The sequence below is a fragment of the Ochotona princeps genome, chromosome 2 (assembly GCF_030435755.1).
Source record: "Ochotona princeps isolate mOchPri1 chromosome 2, mOchPri1.hap1, whole genome shotgun sequence".
Classification (NCBI taxonomy): domain Eukaryota; kingdom Metazoa; phylum Chordata; class Mammalia; order Lagomorpha; family Ochotonidae; genus Ochotona; species Ochotona princeps.
Window position 1 is genome coordinate 34217643 of NC_080833.1, and position 18666 is coordinate 34236308.

General features: G+C 49.9%; 1 pseudogene; it reads right to left on the reverse strand.

Annotated features, from left to right (window-relative positions):
- Nucleotides 1-15599: 15599 nt before the first annotated feature.
- On the reverse strand, nt 15600-15681 carry LOC118758634 (U4 spliceosomal RNA; annotated as a pseudogene).
- Nucleotides 15682-18666: the final 2985 nt, after the last annotated feature.

Sequence of the window (18666 nt, forward strand, 5' to 3'; positions counted from 1 at the left end):
AAGCTGCCGCTTGGGATGTCTGCATGCTGTATGGGAGTCTCACTTGCTCTGCTTCTGATTCAGGTTTCTGCTCATGTGCCTGGGGAAGCAGAGGAAAAGAGTTTCACGACTTGGACCCACCACTTGGATGGAGTCCTTGGGCTCCTGGCTCCCGCTTGACCAGCAGGCTGATGTGGTTATTGGGAAAGAAAACTCATAAATAAAGAATTTCTACCTTTTACAAAGACAAGTAAATAAAATATATTAGAAAAGAAAAAATGCAGGGAGTGACTCTGGAGTTGGTGTTTGGCACAGCAGGTGACACTCCTGCGCCCCCTGCTGGAGGTCCTAGGTTGGAGTCCCTCTCTGAGTCTGATCCAGCTTCCGGCCGCCGAGCAACGGGGGGCGGGGGTGCCAGGCGATGGTTCAATGCTTGTGTCCCTGCCACCCATGGGAGACTCAGGCTGACTTCCTGACTCCTGGCTTTCAGCCTGGCCCAGCCCTGCCGTTGCAGCCACTAGAAAGCAGATGGAAGCTCTGCCTGCTTGTCTGTCTGTGTCTGTACGTCTCTGTTGCTCTGCCTTTCAAATTCATTTGCCTTTCAAATAAATAAAAGCGTATGAAGTGAATCAGTTGTTTGGAAAGAAACATGTAAGTAACCAAAAATAAAAGACAAATGATTACTCAGCTTAATCAAGGTGAGATCCCTGCTCCGCATCTGCATCTACAGGTGAGTTTCCACATCTGACCTGGGGCATTCACCTGTTGATGGTTGCTGAAATCCCTTTGCCAGTCCTCGCCAAGTGTGTGTGACAGTGCCTGGCTCTCAGGATGTGCTGCTCACTGACTTATAACAAGAGCCAGCATTTCAGCTGCCCCAGCACTTCTGACAGGCTGCTTCCACGGCCAAAGGCAGCTCCCGCCTTGCGTCAGGGACACGGAGCTCTGTGTCTTCTTGTTTGAGCTCTGGCTGTGCCAGGGTCACGTGATGGTGGCAGCTTCCCAAGGGGCCATGTCCAAGCCCAGAGCCAGCTGATGGAGGAGGGGGCAGGAAGGTAGTGGGGCAGGCAGGCAGGTGGTCGGTGCCCTCCTGCAGGTGTGCAAGGAGACACAGCTGCTTCAGCGGTTGAGCTGTCGGGGTCCCTTCTGTCTCTGGTTGCAGGAGGGTTTCATGAGCCTCCTCCTCCTCCTCACAGTCCTCTGTGCCTCTCTGGGCCGCACAGTCTCCTGATGAGGCTTCTCCCCTCCAACAACAACGCCCCAGGCTCCTTGGCTGGCTGCTCCTCTGCCAAGCCTGGAGCTGACCCAGTGTCCACAGCTCCTTCTGCAGTGGCTCATCGCGACATCAGGTTGGGACGTGAAGTTACTGTGACGGGAACATTGACAGTACACATCATAGTTCTTTGTTTGCTGGCAGAGACAATGATTTCCTGATTTCTAGCACTGCCCGGCATCACTGGCTCGCACATCTGGGGTTGTCTACACCTGGTCCTACTCACAGCCCAGCTCCTTTCTCATTGCACTGTCACACACAACGCAGCGTGGTCCCAAGTGATTTTAGCACCAGTGCATCTCAATATTCATTTCCAGTCCAATATTCTACAGTTCTTATCAACAGCATCTCATCACTAAGCTGTCAATAACCTAATGTCATCAGTGACATCATTGTGCCAGTGTGGCAAAGGCTTGTGCCACGGAGACATTCCCTACAGGAGCCAGCCTGCGCCACGGTGCCGAGGGTTCAGCTGCCGGCTGCGCTGCCGGCATCCCGTATGGGCGTTCCTTAGACTCCGCTTCCTATCCAGCCCCTGCCAAGGGTAAAGCAGTGGAAGATGGCTCAGTTACTTAGACTGCTCCCCACTACGTGGGAGTCCCGGATGGAGCTTCTGGCTCCTGACTTCCACTTGGGCCAGCCCCTGGCTGTTGCAGTCACTGGGGAATTGAGCCAACAGATGGTGGATCTCTCTCTCTTTCTCAGTCTGTCATTTAAATGAATCAATTAATTTTTAAAAAAATTAACAATCTCCACATAATTCATTGTTTCCTGGTCTCAGTGGTTGTAGAGAATGTCTTAATTCTCAATTTAGGGTGATCTTGCCTCAGTTTATAAGAAAAGCAAAACTGGTATCACTTTGCATTTGGCAAAGGCTATAAAAATAACCCATATTTAGGGCAACAGCTCAATGGCTAAAATCTTCATCTTGCAAGTACCAGGATCCCGTATGGGTGCAGGTTTACTCTGCTTCCCATCCAGCTCCCTGCCTGTGGCCTGGGAAAGCAGCAGAGCATGGCCTGAAGCCCTGGGATCCTGCACCCGCGTGGCAGACCCAGAAGAAGCTCCTGGCTCCTGGTTTTGGATTGGCTCAGCTCTGGCTGTTGTGGCCATTTGGGGGAGTAAACCAGCAGATGGAAGATCTTTCTGTCTCTTTGTAAATCTAATCTTTTTCCAGGAAAAATAAGTAAATCTTTAAAAAAAATAGCCAATTTTTGGTACTTAAGTATCTTACACTTCACTCATCATATACATTAGTTTGCTCAATCTTCACAATGATCCTATGATACAAAAACACATGCTTAACAATCCTAGCATGAAAACGTGAAAGCTGAGCTGCTCCAAAAGCCAAAGCCTTCTGAGCTCTCCAGTGACGCCACCAGTGGAAAATTCCACACTTGCCCTCATGTGACAGGTCACAGTCAAAATTCGAACACACTAAAAACATAGTATAAAGTCACTCAGTACATGAAAGTAAAATGAATTTAGTGTTTACACTGAGATGTTTCGTTACGTATTTGCAAATATTCCCAAATAAAAAAAATTCACAATCTGAGACATTTCTGTTCCCAACCATTAGGGATAAGTGACCTTTGAATTCTCACATTCCTCATTTTAGCAGCTGAGCGGTCTGTTGGGCAAGAAGGATAAGTAACTTACCCAAGTTCAGATGGCTGGCCAAGAATGGATCCAGGAAAGGACCTTAGGTCCCGTGGCTCAAAAAAGAACTCTAGGCCACAGTCACCAAGAGGAGTAACTTTGTGTTCAAATACCATGCCACTGGTGGCTTTGAAACGTGCAGCGAGAAGTAGAATTGCATTAGTTAGCATGGTGTGGCCATGGAAATGCTTTCAAGACAAAGAGTTGCCTTTTGTTTTGTTTGTTTTTCAAAGATAAAGAAGTTGTACCAACAGCATTACGCCACCCATCCCTTTGAGTGGACTGGTGAGCTATGACTTTAAGCCAGGTTGACTGATATCTTTGACTGACAGAGAGAGGAGGAGGGAGACAGAGAATCGTCCCCCAAATGGCCAGGCCTGATCTGACCCCAGGAGCCAGATCTCCCACGTGGGTGATCAAACACTGAGCCAGCATCTGCCACTTGCGAGGTGCGCTAGTAGGGAGCTGGACTGGAAGTGGGGTATCCGAACCTCAGCTGGTATTGCCATAAAGGATGTGAATGTCTCAAATGGCAGCCTAACCCACGGCACCACATCACCTAACTCCTGAGTCGTGGCTTCCGATGCGGCAAGCTTGGGGCAGGAGGGCAGCAACAGCTGGTCCTGGGTGGAGAGAGGTGGTGGTGAGGAGTGCAGAAGAGAAGAGGGAGGGAGGGAGGGAAGAGGTTGTGGCCACCAGGCTCGGCCTGATTCCGAGCCGGAACTGCCATGGGCTTGCCATCCAACATGGAAAGATTGAAGGATGACCCGACGCCGCTCAACCCTTTGTCTTTCCCTGGAGCCCTCCCTGGGATCAAGTTCAGCCACATCAACCTCACTGAGAACACATGGGTGAACTGTCACATTCATACTGAGGGAAAGAATGCCTGGATTGTGTGAATATCTTGCCATGGGAGTTGGAATGGGAAGACTGGGGTGAGCAGGGTGCTGCTTCCTTCCTTTCTCATCCACACCACCTCTTTCCTTCTCAGGTGATCAGCGTAAGTCATGATTGATGGGTCAGAAACACACTGTGGAGACCGCAGAGGGGCCGGTTTCCCTGGGAATTCAGGGGGTCGCTGAAAACAGACTGGTGTGAGGTGGTATTACAGTGCCCTCTCGTGGACATCCTGGGAATTTACACCGGGCTTGGAATGACGCAAATCAGCTTGAACCCAAATGATTTACCAGGGGCCAGCAGCCAGCGTTTTGAAAGCAGAGGCTCAGAAGAGAACGCTGTGTGTGCCCACGTGTGGGTGTGTGTGGTCTTCTAGTTTCGCCAGGCAGAACTCAGGGAGATGGTGCCAGAGACAAGCTGGGAGAGTAGCTAATGGCCATTGCCAAGGGATGAAAATGAAAGATAGGAACTTGGCCCTCCCCTGAAACATTTGCAGGAAGATGATTTGAATAAGAGAAGGGGACACAGCCTGAAAGTCTTGTCAAGGAACTGGGTGCATGCCTGCTGGGATCCTGGGTCATTGCTACCCTGCCTTCTCTGAGCCTCCTGCTCCTCAGGTCCCCTGTGGCACAGGCTCTGGGGATTTGTGCCACAGTGAGGTGGAAGGACACCCTTGCAGGAGCCGGTTTGAGGCAAGGTAGTAACCCATGCAGTGTTGGGGTGGCTGTGCATGGCTCGCCACTGTGCGCTCAGCTCTTTGTCCTGCCAGGAAGTGGCTGCTAAGGAATGAGGTTAGATTTAGAGCTGGGCAGCTAACAATTAGTCCTAACAATCAGGAGAACTTAGAAAGTATTCTTTTGGATGTTGCTCTTGTGAACATTAGAGAACTTGAATAAACTGCTTTCTCACCGACCTCCATTTCCCTTGGTGAACTTGTGCGTTTGGCCAGTCAACATACAGTTAGTTTTAAGTTTTGAACCCAGTAAAGTTTATATACAAATCAGATATGTCGGAAAGTCAATTTATTCTAATAATAGGTGATTTGTATGTGTGCATGTGAAGATAAACATGCATACATTAGTTAGACAAACTTCCTATTGAAGCCAATCATTCACAGAGAAAAGTGCATTAGTCAGAAGGATAAAACTGTATGCGCCGTGGCAGCTTGGACTCATTAGTGCAAATGCAGCCTTCTGAGTCAGCTGGGCCTCTGCAGCAGAACCACAAAGACTTGACTAACAGGTGCTGCTTGCTCACAGTCCAAGGCCAAGGGGCCAGTAGGCCAGGGTTCCGGTGAGGGCTTTCTTCCCAGCTTGCAGATGGTCACCTTCTCTCTGGGTCTCTAGATGGCAGGGAGAACAAGCCAGTAAGATCCCTGATCTCTTCTTATAAGGATGCTAACCCCTCAGGCCTGGCACCATGGCTGCACTGACTAATCTTGCACCTGCTAGCACCAGCATCCCATATGGTTACCAGTTTATGTCCCGGCTGCTCCACTCCCGATCTAGCTCCTTGCTTATGGCCTGGGGAAAGCAGTAGAGGATGATCCAAAGCCTTGGGACACTGTACCCACATGGGAGACATGGAAGAAGCTCCTGGCTCCTGGTTTCAGATTGGTTCAGCTCCTGAAGTTGCTGCCATTTGGAGAGTGAACCAACAGATGGAAGATCTTTCTGTCTCTCCTCTCTGTAAATGTGCTCTTCCAATTAAAAAAAAAAAAAAAACCACAAAAATAAACAAAAAGGAAAAAAAAAAAAACCCAAACCAATCAACCAACCAAACAAAAAAACCTAACCCCAACATGAGCGCCATACTCACATGACCTTGTGGAAGTGTAGTCACCTCCTAACACAGTCACACTGGGCGTTGGGAATCTCACCTAATGAGTTTTTTTTTTTTTTAGGGGTTTGGGGCATAAAACTATCAGCCCATCACAGCATCCAGGCAGTCAGATCGTCTCCCTACGTTGCTTCCCAACCACTACCCTCTCTGTCCCCAGGAAAGGTGACTGCCAGTCTGGCTTCCAACTGCACACAGGAGTTGCACCTGTTTGATCAACTTCATGTGGCGAGAACTGCACGTCTGATCCCTTCTTATGTTCTGCGTAGGAGCAGCTTGTTCGTTTTCATTGCGGTGCCTGAATAAACAACAATTTATCTGTCCTAGTTTCTCAGCTCCTTTCTCTAACAAATAACCTCATGGTGCATTTACCTAGGACGAGAATGCCTGCCTCCTAGTGCGTGCACATGTGTTCAGCTTCAGTTGATACCGTCAGAATGGCTTCAATTTATACGCTTACCGCCACGGATGAGTTGAGGCATGGTAAAAACACACGCACCTCAGAAATCAGAAACCGCTTCGCATGCCGGTCTCCTTCTTTGCGCAGAGCCAGTCATGAACTAGTTGCTGGCACAGCACTGCCGACACCCACTGCTGCCACAGACTCCGCATGCTTCCCTGCCCTTGGCATCGTCAGCCTTTTGTTTCGCAAGTGAAAAGGTCAGAGACGTAACTGAATGCACTTTGAGCTTACGTCAGCATTTAGAAAAAAAAAATATTTTTGTTGTATTACACTCAAATATATAATCGCAACACATGTCTTGTTTGATACTATGCTTGTATCTCTAGCCAGGCCCCTGAAGTTAAACATGAGAGTATTCTTGTTTAGTCTTTGAGAACTCACAGGTCTCAAATGTCACAGAAAATCCAGGACTCTCTGATATCTCTGATGAGGGGGTAAACCGGCATAGTCACCCTGGGGAAATTCTGCATTGTTTGTTGAAGACAGCACAAAACACACTCCTTGTACCCGCAACCTCTCTTGGAGTCACTCTCTATGAAAACCAGTGCTTCTCTGTCTCCCAGTGACTGTCCACACCAGAAACAACCAGGCCTAAGACATGGGAATACACGCGTTGATGTGTTTATACCACATGGTGTTATGTGGGGGCTGTGGTTTAGGTACAGGGTGATTTTTGGTTTTGTTTGCTTGTTTTTTTTTTTTGTTTTGCTGATTTGAAAAGCAGAGACAGAGAGCAAAACAAAGCGAGACATATCCACTGGTTTACTCCTTAAACGCTCATGGTAGCCAACGCTGGGCCTGGCGGAAGCCAGGAGCCAGGATTCCATCCAGTTCTGCCACGTGGATGGCAGAGGCCCAAGTATTGGAGCCGACAGCAGCTGCCTCCCAGGGTGTGCCAGCAGGAAGCTGGAACTGGGAACGATCGGTCATGTGCAGGGTCATGGTGGGGTGCCGGCCACTGTGCAAAAGGCCCACCCCGGATACGGTTCCAGAGAGACCCGTCGAAGTTCTTGGGCTGGAGGCTTTTCCTCTGGGTGATGTTGCTGAGGGGGTGGCCACTGGGGAAGGAAGTTAAGTGAGGAGGGCTGTGCCCTCACAAGGGGTTCATGCTGCTCTCACAGTGTGGATCACACGCTGGTCTCACAATGCAGGCTGGTGTAGGAAGGGTGATCCTGGCCCCTTCTTGGTCCTCGCCTCTTGTCTCACCGTGGGGTCACTCCTGTGTGATGCTCCCATCATGTGATGTCCCATACTTGTAAAGAAGCCCTCTCCCACCCTGAGTGGAGGTGGGAATGGCAACAGGGTGGGGGGCTCAGCAGAGACTGGTACCTGTTTTGCAAGCTCCAGATCCTCTAGCTAAAGCAATGCGTGTCCCTTACAGGCTACGCAGCCTGACAGCGTTAGTTATAGCAGCAGAAAATGAGATAGGACACGGGACAAAGAAAGAAAAAAAGAATAAAGTGCAAAATGCCATGAGTGAGCCACACATAATTTGGGTGGAAAGAAGTCAGATGCAGAGGAATTTGGACTGCATGGTCGCCCTGGCGTGGAGTTTGGAAAACAGAACTGCCAACAGCAGGGATTATCGCAGAGGGGTGCCAGCTGGCAGGGGCAGGAGAGCGACTTCTGAGTGTTAGGACGGTGGCACATTTGCTCTGGCTGGAGAGAATGGGGGGTGGTAAGGATAGAGATGTACATATATGACTTTTACGTCTTAACTGTGTCTGAATTAAACCCCAATAAACTGAGACAAACAGCCACACAGCACAGATTAGGAGCGAGATCGCTGTGTCAGACCCCAGCCTTCCGCTGTTTGTAGGCGACATTGCAGTGGTAGCACGGAAACAGAATTTCTCCTATAGATGTGTTGGGAGAAAGACGAGAATCAGGCTGCTCTCGCGTGCTGTTTGTGACTCCTCCTCATTCTTGGCTGCTCCAGGAATCATTCATCAGAAGCCTCGGGCAGCTGCCACCTGATGGGTTGGTTGGTTGGTTTTCTTGGGGAAAAACCATGTGGATACATTTTGATTCATGACTGGCGAGTTCAGATATCCTGCTTTTTATTTGCAGTTGTCCTTTCTTTAGCGTTAGCAAGAATGAGTTTGCAAAGGGTATCAAAATGCACCAGCAAGACTACCAGAAACACACTTGTGGGGTCCTGGGTAGGATGCTGGGGAGAGGAGATGAGGCTGGGGTGGACACTGCAGGCTGTCTCTGGAGAGCAACTTGGGCAGCCAGGGTGGTGCTGGATTGGAGGCTCCCAGAATGCACTGTCTGCCCCTTGACAGGATTAGTAAAGGTTAGCCGGGGGGAGGGAGGACCCACAGCACAGGAGGGGCAAAGGGGAAGGGGTTCCAGGAGGGGCAAATGGAGAAGACCCAGCGCCAACAGCTCACCGGTCTGCTTCCACAGCTACCTAAGGAAGCCTGGTGGTCAGACGAGAGCAGGGATGAGTTATGTCAGCTGGCACGTGAGGGAGGCGAACCAGACAACCCTGCAAGGGGCAGACTTGTTGCTCGGTGTGATCACAGAAACTGAGATTGTGGAGAGAGTCTTAACGGAACTCTCATTAAAGCACATTTGCTGGCAATAGCAAGTGCTACAGGAAGCACTAAAAACATGAATCATAACACTACGACCCCAATACAATTATCATGAACATTTGAGTGTGGTCATTCTAGATACTTCCTTTTTAAAACAAGCAAGCAAGGAAGCAAACAAAAACAAACAACCTCTACTAAAGCCAGCACTGAGTTTAGCTGGTAAAGCCACCACCTGCAGTACTGGCATCCCACGTGTCCCGGCTGTTCCATTTCTGATCCAGCTCCAAGCAGCGGAAGCTGCCCTGGAATCTCGGATGCCCCGTGTTCACATGGGAGACCTGGAAGAAAGCTCCTGCCTCACGATTTGAGACCAGCCCAGCCCTGTCTGTTAACAGCTTTTTGGAAGAGTGAATCAGCAAATTTCCTCTCTCTGTGTCTGTCCCTTTCTCTCTCTCTCTCTCTCTTTTTGTAACTCTACTTTTCGATTAAATAAAATAAATCTTTTTTCTTTTTAAAGTATTTACCTTGGGCCCAGTGCAGTAGCCTAATGGCTAAAGTCCTTGCCTTGAATGCGCTGGGATCCCATACGGGTGCCGGTTCTAATCCCAACAGCCCCGCTTTCCATCCAGTTCCCTGGCCTGGGAAAGCAGTCGAGGACAACCCAAAACCTTGGAACCCTGCACCTGCATGAGACACCCGGAAGAGGTTCCTGGCTCCTGACTTTGGATTGGCTCAGCTCCGACCGTTGCGGTCACATAGGGAGTGAATCAACGGATGGAAGAGCTTCCTTTCTGTCTTTCCTCCTTTCTGTATATCTGACTTTACAATAAAATTTTTTCTTTTCATTTTGTTCAAAAAGCAGAGAGACAGGCAGTGAGGTATTTCATCCTCTGGTTCACTTCCCAAATGCCCACAACAGCCAGGGGATACGCCAGGCTGAAACCAGGAGTGTAGAACTCCGCCCAGGTCTCCCATATGAGTGGCAGGGACCCAAGCACTTGAGCCTCCCAGGGTGTGCAGCACAGGAAGCTGGATCAGGAGCTGAGGAGCCGGGACTTGAGCCCGGCACCCTCATATGTCAAGTGAGTGCCTCAAACAGCAACTTAACCACTGCACCTAACACTCCTCTAGACACTTCTCTTGCACACAAACACACAGAGAGAAGGCCAGAGATAGTCTTGTGGTGTCTAATGGGAAATAAATTCAAATGTGGCGTTATGTTTTGAATGCGTTTGTTTCCCAAAGATTGCCCTACTGTGGCAAAGGCAGCAGAAAGTTGAAAAGGTAGGACCCAGTAGGAGGCAGTTGGCCACTCCAGAGGGTGAACTGTTCTGTTTTAACTTGCGTTTATTTGTTTGACAGAGTCACAGAGAGATCTTCCATCTGCTGCTTCATTCCCCAGATGGCTGCAAATGCCAGAGCTGAGCCGAGCCAAAGCCAGGAGCCTGGGACGCCCTCTGGGTCTCCTGTGTGGATATCTCAGGTAACTGAACCATCATCTACTTTCCTGGAAACATTAGCAGGGAGCCAGGCTGGGCGGTGCACTTTGCCTCTGTGAGGCCTCCAGCTCCGAGGCCCACACCAGAGCAGGAGAGATGGGGCTCGCTTCCTATTTGGGAGCTAAATGAACTTCTTTGGTTTGTAGAGTATCCCGCTTTTGGTATGTTGTTACGGGAACATCAAGTGGATTCGATGTTTGGCTCCTACGTGCTATTCAACTGTGACTTCGGCTCCAGCCAAATAGCTACTTCAGTATCATTTCTGACTTCTATGAAACTGTGTGTTAAATTTCATCATATCTAATTTACATAATGACAAATAAATCAAGAAGCCATGTTATCTGGAATTATTATTAATATCTGAATATTCATTTACATACAGGTAACTGTTCAAGATGTAACTGCCTCTCAACTTGGGCAACTGCTTGGGTTGTCTTGTACCTAGAGTGTTACACTGCTGAAAGAAAAGCAGCCAACAGCTGGCCGAAATTCTGGGCCCTGTTAATGCCAACTCTGTGTTAACCATACCAATGTGCCAGCAAAGTTGCTTATTCCCCCCATCCTTTTTTTTTTTTTTTTTAAAGATAAGCGGGGAAGGTGAGGGTAGGGAACTCCAGGCTGGGACATGCCATGCCGGGCCCCAGGTTGGGAGTGGGGTGCTGCAGATTGCCTGGGGATGTGTTGGAATGGGAGCGGTTGAGGGCATGTTTGACAAGGAAGGAATGATTTCTGGGGTCTTCCACAGACCAGGCCACTGCACTTGCAGGTGGGTGGAGAAGTTGAGTCATAGTGGTTTAGAGAGGGGAACCAGAGGGTGTGTCTGGGGTAAGCTGGGGCACCTGCTCATGTGGGAAACCTGTGCTGGCGTAAACAACATCACCTGTCACCCACTGGTGCTCACAAAAGCTGGGACTAGGGAGCATGGCTAGTTGGGCCAGGCCACAGTACCCATCTGTGAGTGTCAAGGGAGGAGATGGACCACTTCAGGCTGGGCTGTAGCACCCACCAGGACATAGAGAACTGGATCTGGGGGAAGATTCTGAGCAGACTCATGGACTGCAGCACCAGATGGGTTACATGGAGAGCTGGGGTGGTGATGGGCCGAGCCAGGCTGGACTATCAAACTCACCTGCTAAGAACTCAACCAACACAAACTCAACTGACACTTGTGGGAGCTGGAGCTGGGAGGAGACTGGGCTGGGTCAGGCTCCAGCACCTGCCAGCGTATACAAAGGCTGGGGCTGAGGGAAGACCATTATCAAAAAGGGCTGTGACATCTGGAAGCATGCATGAGCTCCAGGGCTGGGAATGAGCCTGGTAGGGAAACAGGTTAACTTCCCTGCTAGTCCACAGTTCCTGCTGAGGAGCACAAGAGCCAGGATTGAAGGTGAGCCAGGTCAAATAAGTATGCAGCACTTATCAGCATTTTTGTGGGCTGGGTCTAAGTACAGGCCAGGCTGGGTTAGGCCTTAGCACCTGCTGGCAAGCATAAGATCCAAGACACAGTGTGGGCCCTGTCTTCTGGGTTGGGCTGCAACACCAACCAACAGGAGCTGAGACTGCAGGTGAGCCATGTCAAGCTGAGTGGAAGCATCTGCCAGCACATGGAAGAGCTGGGGCTGAGAACAAGCCTGGTAGAGGAACTTTGGAGACTCCCCTGCTCAGCTGCAACTCCCACTGGTAAGTGTGAGAGCCAGGGTTGTGGGCAGACCAGGCTGAGCAAGGCTGCAGCACCCGTTGGCATGGGTGTGGGTTGGGTCTGGTTGTGGGCCAAAGTGGACTGGGCTCCAGCACCTGCTGGTGCTTGCAAGAACCAGAATAGGTGTAGGATAAGCCAGACTAGGCTGTAGCACCCACCAGGCTGCATGAAAGCCTGGTCTGGGGTGTGGGTCAGGCTGGCCTATGATGTAGTACCCACTGGTAAGTGCCAGAACTGGGATCCAGTCATGTAGCCTGGGCAGCAGCACCTGACAGCATGTGTGGGATTTGGGGCTGGAAATGGGCCTTGTTGGGGAATTTGGGGAACACCAAACTCCTGCTGGTGGGTGCAAGAGTCAGGGCTGAGAGCAGGCTAGGCCATGCTGGGCTGTAGCACCCATTGGCGTATGTGTGAAGTGATTCCAGGTGGCAGGCTAGGCAACTGCAGCACATGCTGGCATGAGTGTGAGGCAGGACGCAGTATAGACCAGGTAGAGTTGGATCACAACACCCACCAGTTCACAGGAGGGCTAGGAGTGGGCTGGGCTGGGCTAGGTTGCTGTGCCATTGGTAAGAGCTGGGACTGAGGGCAGGCCATTTCAGACTGAGTTGCAGCACTTGATGAAACACTCAAGACCTGGGGCTTGGAGTGGGTCTGGGAGGGGAACTCTGGGGATTCCCTTGCTGGACTGCTTCTTCTACTGGTGAGCTGGGACTGGGGTGGTTGGGACAGTTAGGAAGTGGTCCAGGCTGTGCTAAGCTGCTACATCTGGTGGCATACGTAAGATCAGAATGGGTATGGGTCAGCCAAGCTCGGTCACAGCACCAGCTGGCAAGTGCCTGGACATAGTGCAAGTCATGTCGGGCTGGACAGCAGTATGCCTGACAGGCAGAAGATCTAAAGCTGGGAACATACCTGGTAAGGGAACTGTGGTCACTCCCCTGTTGGGCTGTATCTATCACTGATGAGCGTAAGAGCCAAGTTGAGGGTGGGTCAGTCTGGACAAGGTACTTGTTGTCATATGCGAGGGGTGGTTCTAGGGGCTGGTCAGAGTAAGCTAAGCTGTAGCACCATGGGTGTGCACAAGAGCCAAATGGAAGAAGAGCTGAGCCAGGCTAGGCAGCAGCAGAGGCTGGCAAAAACCAGGTCTGGGGGTGGTCCTGGTGGAAGCTATTGCCGCAACTAGGCTGCAGCACCTGCTCATGTGCCTGAGGACCGGGTCTATGGTGGGCTGGCTGGGTTGAGCTATAGTACCAACTGGCTCACAGGAGATATGGGCCCAGTGTGAAACCGACTGGGCAGCTGCATCCAACAGTATGTGTTTGGCTGGGGCAGGTGACAGACTGAACCTGACTGGAGTCAGATCTGGGGTCACCCCAGGTGGGTTTTCTTGGAAGACTCCCCAACTAGACCATTGGATTCAGACTCTGGCCACAGGGAGAATCACAGGATGTGTGGTCTGACCTTGAGGAACATGCATCATGACCGGGCCTCCTCAATTGTTGGTGCCTGTGCAGTGGGTATCATGTTCAACTGCACATGGACGATATGAAGGTCCGCTCATCCAGGCCATCAAGGGATGTTAACTGCATATCAGAAGGTGGAGGGCAGAGCAAGTTGGACAGTTCTCCTACAAAGCTTTGTAGCATGTCCCTGGGTCTGTCAATGTACTAAGGTCAACCAGTAGACTTTGGAAAGATTTGTCACAACTCTGGAGCAATGAAATCAACAGCGTCCTGGAGCTATTGAGGCCACTTGAATAATAACCTCAGAACTCTGGGGCCTCTAAGCACCATCAAAGGACCATCTCCCATATTCAGGTGCTGATATAGTTTGCCACCAAGACATAGCCCTCTCCTCCACCTCCCCTGTGGATGCAGGAGGAAAGAAAAAAAAGACAGAAGCGTGTGTCCCACCCACCTTCCTCCGTGCCTGACCCTTCCCACCCTGGTCGGAGGTCTACGTGGGCGTGCATCGCTCTCAACTGTGTGGTCAATATTAGAAATCAAATTTAAGAAGAAAAGATGTAACTATGAGAAGGTCTTTGTATCATCCTGAACTTTGATTAGTCAGTTGAAATGTAAGTGTGTATTTGTTACTTCTTGCCCCTGCCCATTCATAAATATGTATTTAATGCATGCATAAGATGTTATAATCATGATTGTGTGAAAGCTGCTATTACGTGCACAGAAACAATGATGAAGAACTTTCAAATAATGAAATATGGGAAAAGCTTGGAAGTTGATGCAGGTATTACAGGTGTGTCCTGTGGCCAAGCCCTGTGAGGCAAGCCCCTAGCCTTAGCGTTTGTGAGCACCAGCGGGCAGCAGGTGGCGCCACCTAGCTCAGCCCAGGCATGTGGGCAGGTGTATTGTTCTGACCCTGACATGCCCTCTGGTTCCACCCCCACCCCCCAAACCATGCAGTCTCAGCCCTCTGGTTCACCTGCAAGTGCGGTCTCCTGGTCCTTGGAATCCCTCAGAGGTCATTCCACACCAGTAAAGTACTTTCTTGGTGGTTCCCATTCCCTCATATCCCTGAACCCCTTTCCCTAGGCAATCCACAGCCCCCATGCAGGTGTGGTCCCAGGTTTGGTCACCACAGGGTGCCCTTCTGCCCATTTTTCTCTCTGTCTTTCAAATAAGTCTTTTTTTGAGTGGTAATAAAAAGGGCTATTTACATAGAGAAACTGGCAAAAGACATTTTTAGAAAAGGAAATTGTGGGCCTGGTGTGGTAGCCTAGTGGATAAAATCCTCTCCTTGCATGCGCCAGGATCCCATATGGGCGCCGGTTCTAATCCCGGCAGCTCCACTTCCCATCCAGCTCCCTGCTTGTGGCCTGGGAAGGCAGTCAAGGATGGCCCAAAGCCTTGGGACCCTGTACGTATGTGGGAGATTGGGAAGAAGCTCCTGGCTCCTGGCTTCAGATCGGCTCAGTTCTGGCCTGTTGCGGCTACTTGGGGACTGAACCAGCAGATGGAAGATCTTCCTCTCCTCCTTCTCTCTGTAGATCTGACTTTCCAATGGAAGTAAAATAAAAATAAATAAATCTTAAAGAAGAAATTATAAGATCAGTCAGTAAATCTATCAATAATTAGGCAAGTATAAATCAAGGCAAGTTTACATTTACATTCTTCAATTGGCACAAAAATAAGATAATATTTTCTCAAGAAAATATGGGTTAATGAGATTTCCCATTTTTCTCTATATGGGGCACCTATCAAAACTTAAATTGAACAACAAATAGATCTCTTATGTTGAGTTTGTCCGGAGTTGATTTTGCTGCAATATTTGGTAGAATTGAAAATTCAGGGGAAATGAGTTCATGGTTGTTACACCAACTGATCAACAACTTTGGGAAAATATATTTACTATTACTTAGTGCTATTTAAACTTGATTCCTGGGTGTGTGTATATGATCAAGTGTGTAGGAATTAGGGCAGGGGTTGTGGTATAGAGGTCTAATCTGCTGCTTGGAATATATATCCCAGAGTGCTGGCTTGAGCCCTCGCTGCTCCACTCCCGATCCAGTTTCCTGCTAATGCAGCAGAGGGTAGTTCGAATGCTTGAGTTCCTGCCACCCAGGTGGGAGTCCGGGATGGGATTTTGGCTCCTGGCTTTGGCCTGGCCCAGCCCTGGCTTTTGGGAAGTGAACCAGCAGGTGGAAAGTCAGTTTCTTTCCCTCTCCCGTTTCTCTGTCACTTTGCCTTTCTTTCTTTCTTTTTTTCTTTTTTTTTTTTTTTTTGGCGGGGTATTGGGGAAGTTTTCAATTAGCAATAATCGCGCCTTGGATAAACCTCATTGGCTACATACTGCCACTGCGTAGAGCTCACTTTGCATTTCAAACAAATATATGTATATAGGTAATTTAAATCCCTATCAAATTGCCTCTTCAGGGAGGCAGTTTCTTTAGATAATTATACTTTGCTACTGTCTCCTTTATTTGTGTGAAGTGTGCTTTCCTCTGAACAGGTCATACTCGAGGCTGATTGTTGACAACTCTAATGAGAAGACCCCTTGAATCAGCTAACGTACCCCGGAAGTTCCTGTACATGAATGTCAGGAACAAGGGACAAGAACGCTTCCAGCAGCACCATTTGTGAGTCACAGGATGTAACAATTCTCCTCATTGATCGCAGAATGAGTCGATTGTATATAACCATGCAGGTCAGACAGCAGCCTCATTCCTGGGCCAGACTTCCTTCCTTCCGGTGTGAGTTATTGTAGGGGTCAAGGGTCTGGGTTGCCAGTGACAGAATCTGTAGTAGCTGATGCAGAGAGGGATTCATTACAAGATAGTAGTTACCGGTGAGGCTGCATTTGGGCGATGACGTCTGATGGCTGACAGAACATTGGGGGTGATATTGGTGATGAGCGACAGGGGGGTCAGGTTCCTGAGAACGGAGCCTGGCATGGGGGTTCGCAATGCAGTGACGTAGTGGAGTGCACCCAGAAGAGGAGAAATGAGTGCTACAGGGCGTGGGAAGGCTGCACTGTGGATATGAGCTCATTGGAGACTCCTTTCCGCCTGGCTTCATGGGGAGCAAGGGAGTATAAACTTTGGGACCACCTTTGGCTCCCCAGGGAAGGTGCCTAACTTCTGCAGGAGTTGATTTCCATCTCTCTGAGACGAAGCAGCTGGCTCTCCCCGAGGCTGGGGCTGTGTCTGCTAACCAAACCAGAGCACCTGTAGCCACCTAAGGTGAACCTGGCCTCGTTGAGAGGTGGAGGAAGTGGCCTGGGACCAGATCAAGGTGAGGAAGGGCTGGGAAAGCCAAGGGCAGCAGAGGCAGAGGGCAGCACAAGCTCAGGCCTGGATTCCCTGAGACCCCACGGGCTGAGCCTCGCCCAGCACTGGCCTTGCTTCACCAGATCAAGGATTCTTCTGTCTCTCCTTCTCTCTGGAAAACTGCCTTTCTAATAAAATAAAAAATAAATCTGAAGAACAAACAAAACAGCAAGAAACTGTATTCCTCCTGTCTGTCTGAAGCTGTGCACCTTTGGCCAGTGGCTCCTTTGTCCCTGATGGTAAGCACCATTCTATTCTCTGCTTCTACAGGTTTAGTTTTCTTTTTCTTTTTTTTTTGATTTTGTGTGATACAGTTTGGATCACACTTTGAGTGACCCCTAGTGGCCAGTGTGTAACGTCTCGGTCCCGGACTTAGATATTCATGAGTTGGAACTGTACTCAGTCATGGTGTCTGAAGTTGAGGCCTTCGGGAAGGTTTGGATCGAGGTGCCAGGGGAAGGGTCCCTACAATTTGTGAGGGCACACCACTTGGGGGAGAAGCTTTCTCAGCTCTCTCGCTTTGTGGCTTCCACGTGACCCACCTAGCCATGTAGAAGGAAGGGACCTAATTCCTTGAGCCTCCCATGGTGCACATTAGCCAGAGGCTGGAGCTAGGATGTGCTCCCAGGAATCCTGGGATGAGATGTGGGCATTCTAATCCATTTTCCAACTCCTGTGCCCAGTGCCCATCTCTCTTTGTGATCTCCTGATGACTAAACTGATTGATCAACTTTCCGTTTTATCGTTCACGGATTTTCCTCACTTGCGAAGTGCTTTTCAAAAAAACTTTTTACCCACTTTTTCTATTGGGTCATCCATGTCTCTTTTTTGGAAATTGCTATGTAAGAGATTGCTGCATGACACATCATTCTGAGACAGTGGCGCATGTGCCTACAGTTTCTGAGGCTGGTGAGTTCCGATGAGACACAGTAGGTGTGCCTGTGTCTGTTCCAGGAAGTCTGGGACTCCTGTTGGGAGGACTGACCCATGGCTGAGGTGTAGCTGCGATTATCTGCAAGTGTTTCACTACCACATCTGGCAGCTGGGGCGCTTCCATGGCCCTGTGCTTTTCTGAGCACCGGCCTTGGCAGTCAGAAGTCCCGGCTTGGGGCTCAGGGTTTCCAAGTGCCCGTGTCCTGGGCATCCCGGGTGGGAGCTATCTGGCCCAGGAGGTCATGCAGCATGACTTCCGGGGAATCCCTGCAGCAGACAGGACAGACCTCATCTGTCCATGAGAGGCACACCATGGTCACATGGTATGGAAGCAGGTGGTATGGGAGATGCTGGTACAGTCACCTGTGGCAGATGTATCTGCCACGTCTTCTGGTTCTTGGCCATCTACGCTGCCAACACCTTCCCAGCTTTGGAGGCTTAGTTTTTTGCTGCCTTAAGAATGATGACTTTTTGGGCCCGGCGGCGTGGTCTAGCTGCTAAAGTCCTCGCCTTGAAAGCCCCGGGATCCCATATGGGTGCCGGTTCTAATCCCGGCAGCTCCACTTCCCATCTAGCTCCCTGCTTGTGGCCTGGGAAAAGCAGTTGAGGACGGCCCAATGCTTTGGGACACTGCACCCGCGTGGGAGACCTGGAGGAGGTTCCAGGTTCCCGGCTTCGGATCGGCGTGCACCGGCCCGTTGCGGCTCACTTGGGGAGTGAATCATCGGACGGAAGATCTTCCTCTCTGTCTCTCCTCCTCTGTGTATATCTGGCTGTAATAAAATGAATAAATCTTAAAAAAAAAAAAAAGAATGATGACTTTTGTTGGATGGAACTCTAATCTCATGAACTGGTCTGTCATTTCCTCTGTGGTTGCTGCTGTACACAGTGTTAAGAACACTGGTTGGCTGTGAAGCTGCTCTTTTACAGAGTCTTCTGGAAGCTTTATGGTCTTTGCTTTTACATATAGCTGTTTCTGCAGTTAGGCAGTCTATCGCTGATCAACTCCAGCCCCTCTCCTCTTTGCTCTGCTTTGGCATGCTGGAGCTGGGCCATGTGAGCATTTCTCCTTTGTAGATGGGCCTAGGGCCTG